At 36.0% G+C, this 8,756-nt stretch overlaps 1 long non-coding RNA gene across 2 annotated transcripts; it reads right to left on the bottom strand.

Moving 5' to 3' along the window:
- Nucleotides 1–259: 259 nt before the first annotated feature.
- Nucleotides 260–8,509, bottom strand: LOC107306285. Of its 2 annotated transcripts, none has more exons than XR_001552064.2 (3): nt 6,673–8,509; nt 6,035–6,380; nt 260–3,290 (listed from the first exon to the last, which is right to left on the bottom strand). It is a non-coding gene; the product is annotated as an uncharacterized LOC107306285 (long non-coding RNA). The 2 variants fall into 2 exon arrangements; XR_001552065.2 differs by lacking the exon at nt 6,673–8,509 and having other exon boundaries at nt 261–1,491; nt 2,751–3,290; nt 6,035–6,479.
- Between the last annotated feature and the right edge of the window lie 247 nt (nt 8,510–8,756).

Below are 8,756 nucleotides of genomic sequence, written 5' to 3'. Positions count from 1 at the left end.
TAGTTTACTCAGAAACAGTGAGGCATCTCCCAGTGCATATAACTTGTAGGGCTAGTTATCAGAAGCTGGATGCTACTGAATCAAATATTCAGTAGCAATAGAGTAGTCTCTGGCAAAAACAGACACTTTTTTTGAAAGGGAAGAGCTGCCACATTTGCTGATCTTACTGCCTATACAGTCAGAGCCAAGCAACATGTATTTCTGTGCCATAGACACCTGAGGGGTGAGCTGTGTTTGCGAAGGGCGGAGGTGAGGCTTAGCCCCATGAGTACTACCACTCACATGACAAAGGGACAACTGTGTTTGGAAGATGCCTCAGTTTGAAGGTGAATGCTGACATCAGTCCTAACAGCCCTTTCTGAGTTTTTCTGTCCTGTCAGATGTATAATTTTTCTTAATGTGCCCATGCAGACACACAGCTAGTCATGTTTCATAGTCTCTGGGTACAAGACATGCTTGAAAGTCTTGCCAGCCTTACAGGTGAAAAGCTCCAGACCAGCCACTTTTGTACTTGCAGTGAACTAACAACAGCTTTTTCAATTATCAGGACAGGTTTATGCAGCTCAACTTTATTTGACTGACAACAGAAAATATTTAAGACAGTACAACTAATAAATACATATTATCTTTCAGATTGTCAAGCAAGTATTACAAGAGGAGGCAGTGGCAATTACAGAAGGTAATTACAGCTGGAAACAAAGTATTGTATCACAGCAGATGCTAAAATGGAAAAAAGATGAAATACCTTTGTTCTGTCTAGGCATCTAATACAGATTAAATGATAACTTTAAAAAAATGAACTTAGTAGAATATAATGATTTTTCTAAAAAACTGTTTAAATGGCATTTAATTTGTTTAAATGAACTATCCCATTAAGAGTAATATTCATCATTTTTATTTGAAAAGGAATTTTTAATAAGTTTAACCTTTAGCACAGTTTCAATAACCGCATTACAGATTTATAGATAAATGTCTGAGGTAAAAAATATGCTACTGCAATGCACATACACATACAGATGGAAATTTTAAAATCAAAGAGACTGGTAGAAGGTTTAACAGAAATCATATTCTATGTTTTTAACTCTTGACAACAGGCATTTGTAATTTTATATTAAGACTGTAAAAAAGTATGATTTGTAGCAACAAAATTACATTATTCTAACGTATGTTAAAAAAAAAAAAAAAAGTGACATGTTCAAGTACTACAAAGGAAATAATAAAATACCCCCAAAAGAAGAGGCATTGTCCAAGGAGCTTTTTAAGGATAGTCACTGTGGTAAAAGCATGTGTGATAGTGAAGTAGCTGTTGTAGAACTGACTCCTCATTTGCTTGAAGCTAAGGAGTCCTCTGCTTGTATTCTACATTTACTTATTCCAGTCCACCTTGGGCTGAGGAAGGTTGCTGGGTTGTGTGGAGACTTGCACAGCTCTGGCCCACAAAAGCACGGAACATAAAGCAGGCCTTTGTCAGACTCCTTGACTCTGTAACAACTAAACAACATAGGATACCAAGGGTAAATAAACTCAGAAAAATTTATGAGGGGGAAAAAAAAACCAAAAAAAAACACCCAAGAAAACAGAGCAATTAAATACCCACTGCTGCTCTGTAAATAAAAAGAAAAAAAAAGAAGTTTGAGGAGCCCTTTACTCTATGCCCACAGGCACTGTGTGCCAGAAAAAAAGGGAACAATAGGTTGTTTTCTGACAGTAAACTATTCTCAAGTGTTTTATTTCTTTAAATAACTCCTTATTTGATCTGACAAGACTAAATAGAATACTGTATTTCAGATATTTGAGGTCTGCATTGCAAGCAGTGAAGGACCACGGAAAATAAAATATTTTCTTTTTAGTGAAAAGAAACTGTGGGAATGATTGATTCAAAGGCTGCTTTTTCACGAGTGAAGGGATAAATGAGTCTCTTGATAGGGAACAGAAGAAGCTGCTTCACAACCTGTCAGAGAAAAGAAACCTACTACAGCTGCTACAGTCATCTCATCTCTCTGTCTGATTCTCCCCATGGATATATACATCCACCTATCTCTTGTGCTGGCACTGGCACTTGAATTTTTCCAGAAACAGTAAGTTTGGGGAATTCAATCAGCTGGGTAGAAATGTGTATGCAAGCCCCAGCCACAGGTGAGCACAAGCATCAGCAAAAGGGATGTGTCCTTCTCAGGTCCTAGCAAGCAGAACCATATCAAAGCAAATTTAGCAGAGATCTTGAAATACTGAAATTTCAGCACACTCTAGGACAAGCAACCATAACTGGTTTGGACCACTGAGTTAATGATCTTACTGCTATGGACATATTTTAAGAGATTTAGAAAAGCCCCTTTGGTGACCTCAAAGACCATTCTAATCTCTATCAAGAAATTGTGTGTTTATACTTGAAATTTTATAATTGTAATATTTACTGTTAACTATAAATATTGGCAGGTTTGTCTCAAACTTGTCCACTATATCTTGACGATCCAGTAAAGACAGGTCGGAATGTTTGTGGGGTGCTGTTCTTGTTTTCTACAGTAGATATCAGTTAAGAGAGTATCAGAAAGTATCAGAACTCTGCTTTAGTCAGTGTAATTTCTAATCAGCACATCCATAGCATCTTAGGAACAGCTGTGTCCCTGCTTTTACCTGGTAAGGCAAATGACAAATTGTCATTTGTGACATTAATAATAATTATGAATTACTATTTTGTTGTAGATTATAGATATTAATGTTCCCAGTTCTTAGGAACCATGACTTCATACCTGTTAGTTTAACCACCTGCATACCCAAGATGAACTTCAGTGGGCTGATGCAGACCTTGCTGCAGAATCCAAGCTTCTAATTCCTTCCTTTTCCACATCCTCTTGTCACTACCTGCTTTTGGCCAAGAAATACCCAACCTGATATCAGATTGAGATATCAATTTGAGAAAAAGAGATATTTTTCTTATTGTTCAATGTGTTTTCTATCTGAAGGGAAGGTAGCAAGTGATTATTCAGTGACTAGAAGCACCTCACTGGACAGAACCACCTCAAACATTACCCCATTAAGAGGCATGCCATTCCAAGACTAATTTAGAATTAACTACATCATACTAATAGCAAGGAATGCAAATAGCCAGGAATGCAAAATTCTACTCTCACCTGAACACAGGATTTTTTTTGTATTCTCAGCACTATATGAATGGTGTCCTGGCCAACATATTATCTTCGCTGTTGAAGCACAACCTCTTCTGTGTTCTGTCACAACAGTGAAATGGTGTGAACTGCAAGCAACGTAGTATGAATTTCACCAGTCCTGAACTGAAATAAAAATTTACAATCACAGTTCACCATGAGAAAATCAAGTGTATCCAAATGCAGATCTGTCTGAAGGGATACAATTTGCAAGCCTGCACAAGTTGGTATACATATACCTACATACTAAATAAATAAATAAATCCCTTTTAAATAGAATCTGGGAAGGTTCACCCAGATGGAAAGCTCAGGATGTTTCTGAGGAGCAGCTGATAACTACTGTCACTGCCTCCTCATTGACTCTTCATTGGCAGCTTCACACTTCTTGCAGTTCTGCAAGCATCAGTTTAAGATGGCAAGAACCCTAAGTTTAAGATGGCAAGAACCTTAAGCTAGTAAAAGGAGGAAAAAGCTATGCAAGTTCTGCAAGAGAATACACAAATTTATTACACAGTAGATCCTGGATGAGATACTGCTGCTTCCTTCCTATCTGTTTCTCTTTTTGTCTCATTTGAAAACCATGGGAATATATAAGCATGCAACTAATGTTGGTAACCCTGAGTAAAATTTTAATGATCATTTATTCACAGATTTATTTCTCCTTTACAGTTGTTTTCCCACTATAACTAGCAAGTCATTTCTCATCTAGCTCTCATAGCTTTGCACATGTCAAAAACAGAGGCATGTTTTTCCAAAAACCATATGAATTGTGGCAACAATGATGAATAATTCGAACCTAATACCTTGGTGACATTCTCTTCTCCCTCTTATTTTGCTGATTTTCTGTGAGCAGACTTACGGACCTATTAAACTAGTTATTAAAACAATTAATTATCCATCTATTATTCCTTTCTAAAATTTTGAGTACTATAATTGCTCTTGTTCTTGCTTAAGATGATTTGCTCTTATTTTAAAATTGTATTTCTAACAGAAATGTTCATTATAAGTGGATTTCTAGGATCATTCTTATAGGAAGGTATTTCTATTGCTAGTAAGTTTTTTCATTTTGGAAAAACCATAGTAAAGAAAGAACACCAATTCTGACAATTCAAGTGTGTAATCTTGCTATGTATTTGTCAACCTCTACTTGATATTTTTAAGTCTTTCACAGTGGAAGCCAGGCTGACCTGGCTTTTTAAAATAATCTATTTTCCAATCGATTGAGGCAAATAGTTTTTAAAAAGGAGTCATGTGAGAAATGAACTAGACATGCTGTGCTTTGAAAATAACCTTCTCTGTATTAGAAGATACTTGCTTTTGGTAGATAAAAATGAGTAATGGGTGAGAGAGTGGATGTGTTTTTTCATAACCAAAATCTAAAACTTTGGCAATATCACAAAATTTCTTCCTCAAAATCATTGTTAGCTGCACCTTTACTTGAAATAAAAGGCTTGGAAATTTTGTCTGTATCCTTGTGAAAAGTGATCATGGTGGTAGATTAATACAGATTGCTAACCACTGAAGACTTGGGATGATTTTTTACTAAAAACAGTTTTACAGAGTTTTCCTTTCACCCTGACTTCAGTCTGTGTTAGGCAATAACATGAGGAAAATGTAATACTGTATTCCAATCCTGTTTCTCAGCATCTTCTAAAAGAATATAAAACAATTACAGAGCCACAAAAAATAAAGGAGACATCAGTAGGTCACCTTATCACCCTGTCCGGTGGACCAGAATAGCATAAGAATACTCAGAAGCAATATAGACCTTGTACTGCAGACATTTACAATATGTCATTGTTTGTTTGTATTCCTTAACTTATTGCAATTCTGTACAGTGGAAGAAATACCACTATTTAAAACTAATATGATGACAGGTGTAAGAATATTTGCATATGTGAATGTAGGGTTTAGGAGTCCAACTGCTTTTAGAAGAGTTTCACAGGCAAATTGTTGAATTTGTTAAATTTTGCTGGGGGGGGGGGGGGGGGGGGGGGGGGGTGGGAACAAACAAACAAACTTACATCCTGGGTAAGTTTTTGTAAATATTCTTAACATGTCCTGTATCATTATTTTGATGGAGAAAAATAAATAAATAAATAAAATTTTAAAGTAGGCATCTTTTGGTTTGCCAGCAGGCTCATTTTAGAAACATTCCTGTGCTGTGTATTATTCCATGCTTAACATACTTTGATGTTGTTTTCTGTAGTATGAAGAAACTAATTCCTCTTTATGCAAGTATGTTTTTCATAACATCCCCGCATATTTCAATGAGTGTGGTAAATAAATTACATTCAGAGACTTAGACAACAGATATATACTTAGCATTCTGTCACTAAGCAGGATCCTAAACTGTTAAGCTGCAGAAAATGGCTGACGTCAGCATTACAATTAGATCATTAAACATACCAATATGAATCTTGGAGAAACCTGATACCACAAGACAGTATTATAACTAATTGAGGAAAAACTGCCAAATCAGAGATCTGTATTAATGAATGTAAAAAATAATAATAAAGTGAAATGTACGTTTATTAAAAAGATTTATTAAACACCTAGATTTTGAGTCAGATTTTAGCCTACTAGACAAAAAAAAAAAAAAAAAAAAGTGTTGTGGGGTGGAGGGAAGGGGGCAGGAGGGCAAAATGGTCAGAAAAGTCCTAATTTCTTTCTTTTAAATGCCACTCTTAACAGCTATTCACAGGTCCCATCGAATTTCCTGTGCTCCCGAATGCCCACCAGAAATGCATCCCAATGGCTCAGAATTGTTTTTTAAACAAGAGGAAATGTACATGGTCACTGCTGAAAGAATCCCTCCTTTTGATTTATGCCTGCAGAGGAAAGTAAGAATGAAGACAAGATCTTCTTACCTACAGAAAACGTGTTTCTCCGCACTTCTTGTGTTCTCTCTTGCAGTGTGGAAGCAAGCCAGAACAATTCAATTTGTCTTCAGGCTTACAAGTGAGGCTTCAGAGTTGGGTTTTGTTTCCTTTAACAGGAACGTTTTATAGGTCCTAGCTAACAGTATCAGCTTCCCCCACCTGCTTTGACTGTTAAAATCTGTTAAAATGTCTGTTAAAATCGAAGGAGATATTTCTTCTAAAGCTGCATTTTACCACATTTTACAGGGATCTGTTTCCATTGCTGTGGATGTAATGGAGAAGCCAAACGAACTGTTAGGAGATTCAAGTCACTATCAGGAATCTTCACACCCTTCTGTGAGGAAAAAAAGCAGAAAGGGGGAGGATTGGTGGCAGCTGTTTGCAAATAGAGATTTTGACATGACACGTCAGGTTCTGCAAAGCTGAAGAGAAGGTATTTGTCTCTCTCTCTCACTTTTTTTTTTTTTTTTTTTTTTTAATATATAAAAGGCACTAAGGGTGTAATATATTAGTTTCAGTGACAGATCTGAATGTATAATGGTAAATTATATAATGTGATGCTCAACTAAATAATTGCAATAACAAGTTCCTAAATTTTATGATTTTTCTATGGAATAGTGACTTACCATACCCTGGAAGTCTTCATTCCTGTGTCTCCATCTCATCAACAAGTTTAATTTGAATACTACTATATTTTAGGCTTTTGTGTCCATACAAGTCTCCTGCTGTAATCAGAAGCATTCATGTGATTAACATTCAAGCGTTTTTGAAGAATTACACATTTAATTGTGTTACAAGGTGGTATTTCAGCTACTTCATGTACTTCAGTCATGGCAAAACAAAGAAAGACCATTGTGTTTTTCCAGGGCCTCTTCAATTATTTATCTCTTACCAGAAACACAGGTGTTCAATAAAGAAACATCTTCCATGCAAAAGCAGTGTAAGATGGAGCATTTTTACAGCATAACACTTTCCAGAATATCAGAGCAGAAGATTTAAAAACATTGTTGATTTTTATCTCTATCAGGCCATTTCCTGATTTGTATATTCCAGTAAATCTGAATTTTCCATTTGCCCACACAGGCAGTGTCTTGTAAGAATGTCTGTAATGGTCAATAGCCTACCCTCACAACTGCTATTAGGCTGCAGTTTTCCATGAAAAAACAAATTCTCTCATGCTGCAGGGCTGTATTAGGATATGGCAGTTCTTTGTCTCCATCAGAGCAGTGGGTGAAGTATAAATATGAAGATCAATTGTGGAAATCCTCTGATCTATAACTTTTGATACTGTCCTAAAGTGCTAGCAGAAGGGATCCCCTGAAAATTACCCTTATGGATTTCACAAATATGCCTAAAGATAACATCTTAGCCTACAACAAAGAAAAAGTTTTCTGTAGAAACATCTTACTATTGGGAGGATTACATCTTAAGTTAAACATTCACCCATTTCAAAGCTTCAAAACAGGTCCAGAGACAAAGTAACTATAGAGCAAAAAGTGTTTCCGAAGAATTCCTCACTAGATCTTCTGAGGCCCAGAACACTCTCTTCCCTAGAGCCAAGGATGCAAATTAAGAAATCAAATTGCTGAAGCAGGCTTAGTTATGATGTCACCAGTGAAAGTCTGGAAGTCTGCAAAGTACAGCTTTCAGGTCTTTATCAACCGCCACCCCCCCCACACACATCCCGAAAAAAAAGTTTATGTAGCAAACACAGCAACAATAACAATTAGTCAGAGTAGAGGAATCACCGGGGACAAATGTATATCTCCTAATTGTTTTGTATTATCTAGACATTAACATCATTCAGTATCTAGCTAGTACATGACTATCATTACAGGATTGCCTCATATCAACTGACCAGACCCATCTGTGGGATAATATGAGCTTTCTTTCTGATATTTTTATTAAAAAATGCCAAAATTTTAAACTCCCGGGGAATTTCCTGACATCTCTTCCAGCTTCCTTTTATTTTCTTCTTATTTATATAGGAATATAAAATATTCCTCTTATTTCTGATCTCATTATTACCATAAATGCCATCTAAGTAGGTTATATGACTGCTACTGTGGAGCACTGAAATTCTGTCTAGGCGATGAGTCATCTGTTTAAAGCGATCAAGTGAAGTTTTAAATTAAACATGAGGCATGTTAATGTTAATGTTAAGTCTAAGCATCTTTACCCCCTGGGACAGACTGGATACTAGGTCATGCATTGTGACCCTTTTCTGAGCAGTTATCTCTCTTCTCACAACCATCAGTGAGAATTTCTCACTTGCTCTTTGAATGATTCTGACAAAAAAACAAGCATTCAAGTAGAGGTATATTAAATAGAATTATTGCATGCTAATTAATATTTGTTCAACAGGTGAGCTGGAAAGTTCAACAACCTATATAAGCAGAACATAGAAAGGTTCAGATTCTCTTTGGTGATTAGGCGCTGAACACCCTTTAGTTTAGGTGGAAAAGTAAGATGTGAGTGCTTTTCTGAGGGGGGGGGGCCGGAAGGGGGAGGGGAAGGAATTAGTATTTTTGTGATCATGGCTACAGTAGAATTTTCTTTTTTCTGCATTTCTAGCTGAGAAAAATAAATAAATAAATAAATAAATAAATAAATAAATAAATAAATAAAATTACTCTTCCAGCAGATCTTCTATATGGAAAGACAGAGATAGTAAATGAGAAAGAAAAAGTGGGGAAAAGAAAAAAAAAAT

This window comes from Coturnix japonica, chromosome Z (assembly GCF_001577835.2).
Source record: "Coturnix japonica isolate 7356 chromosome Z, Coturnix japonica 2.1, whole genome shotgun sequence".
NCBI lineage: Eukaryota > Metazoa > Chordata > Aves > Galliformes > Phasianidae > Coturnix > Coturnix japonica.
Note: the sequence above shows the minus strand (reverse complement) of the source record. Positions and strands in the feature narration are given on the sequence as shown.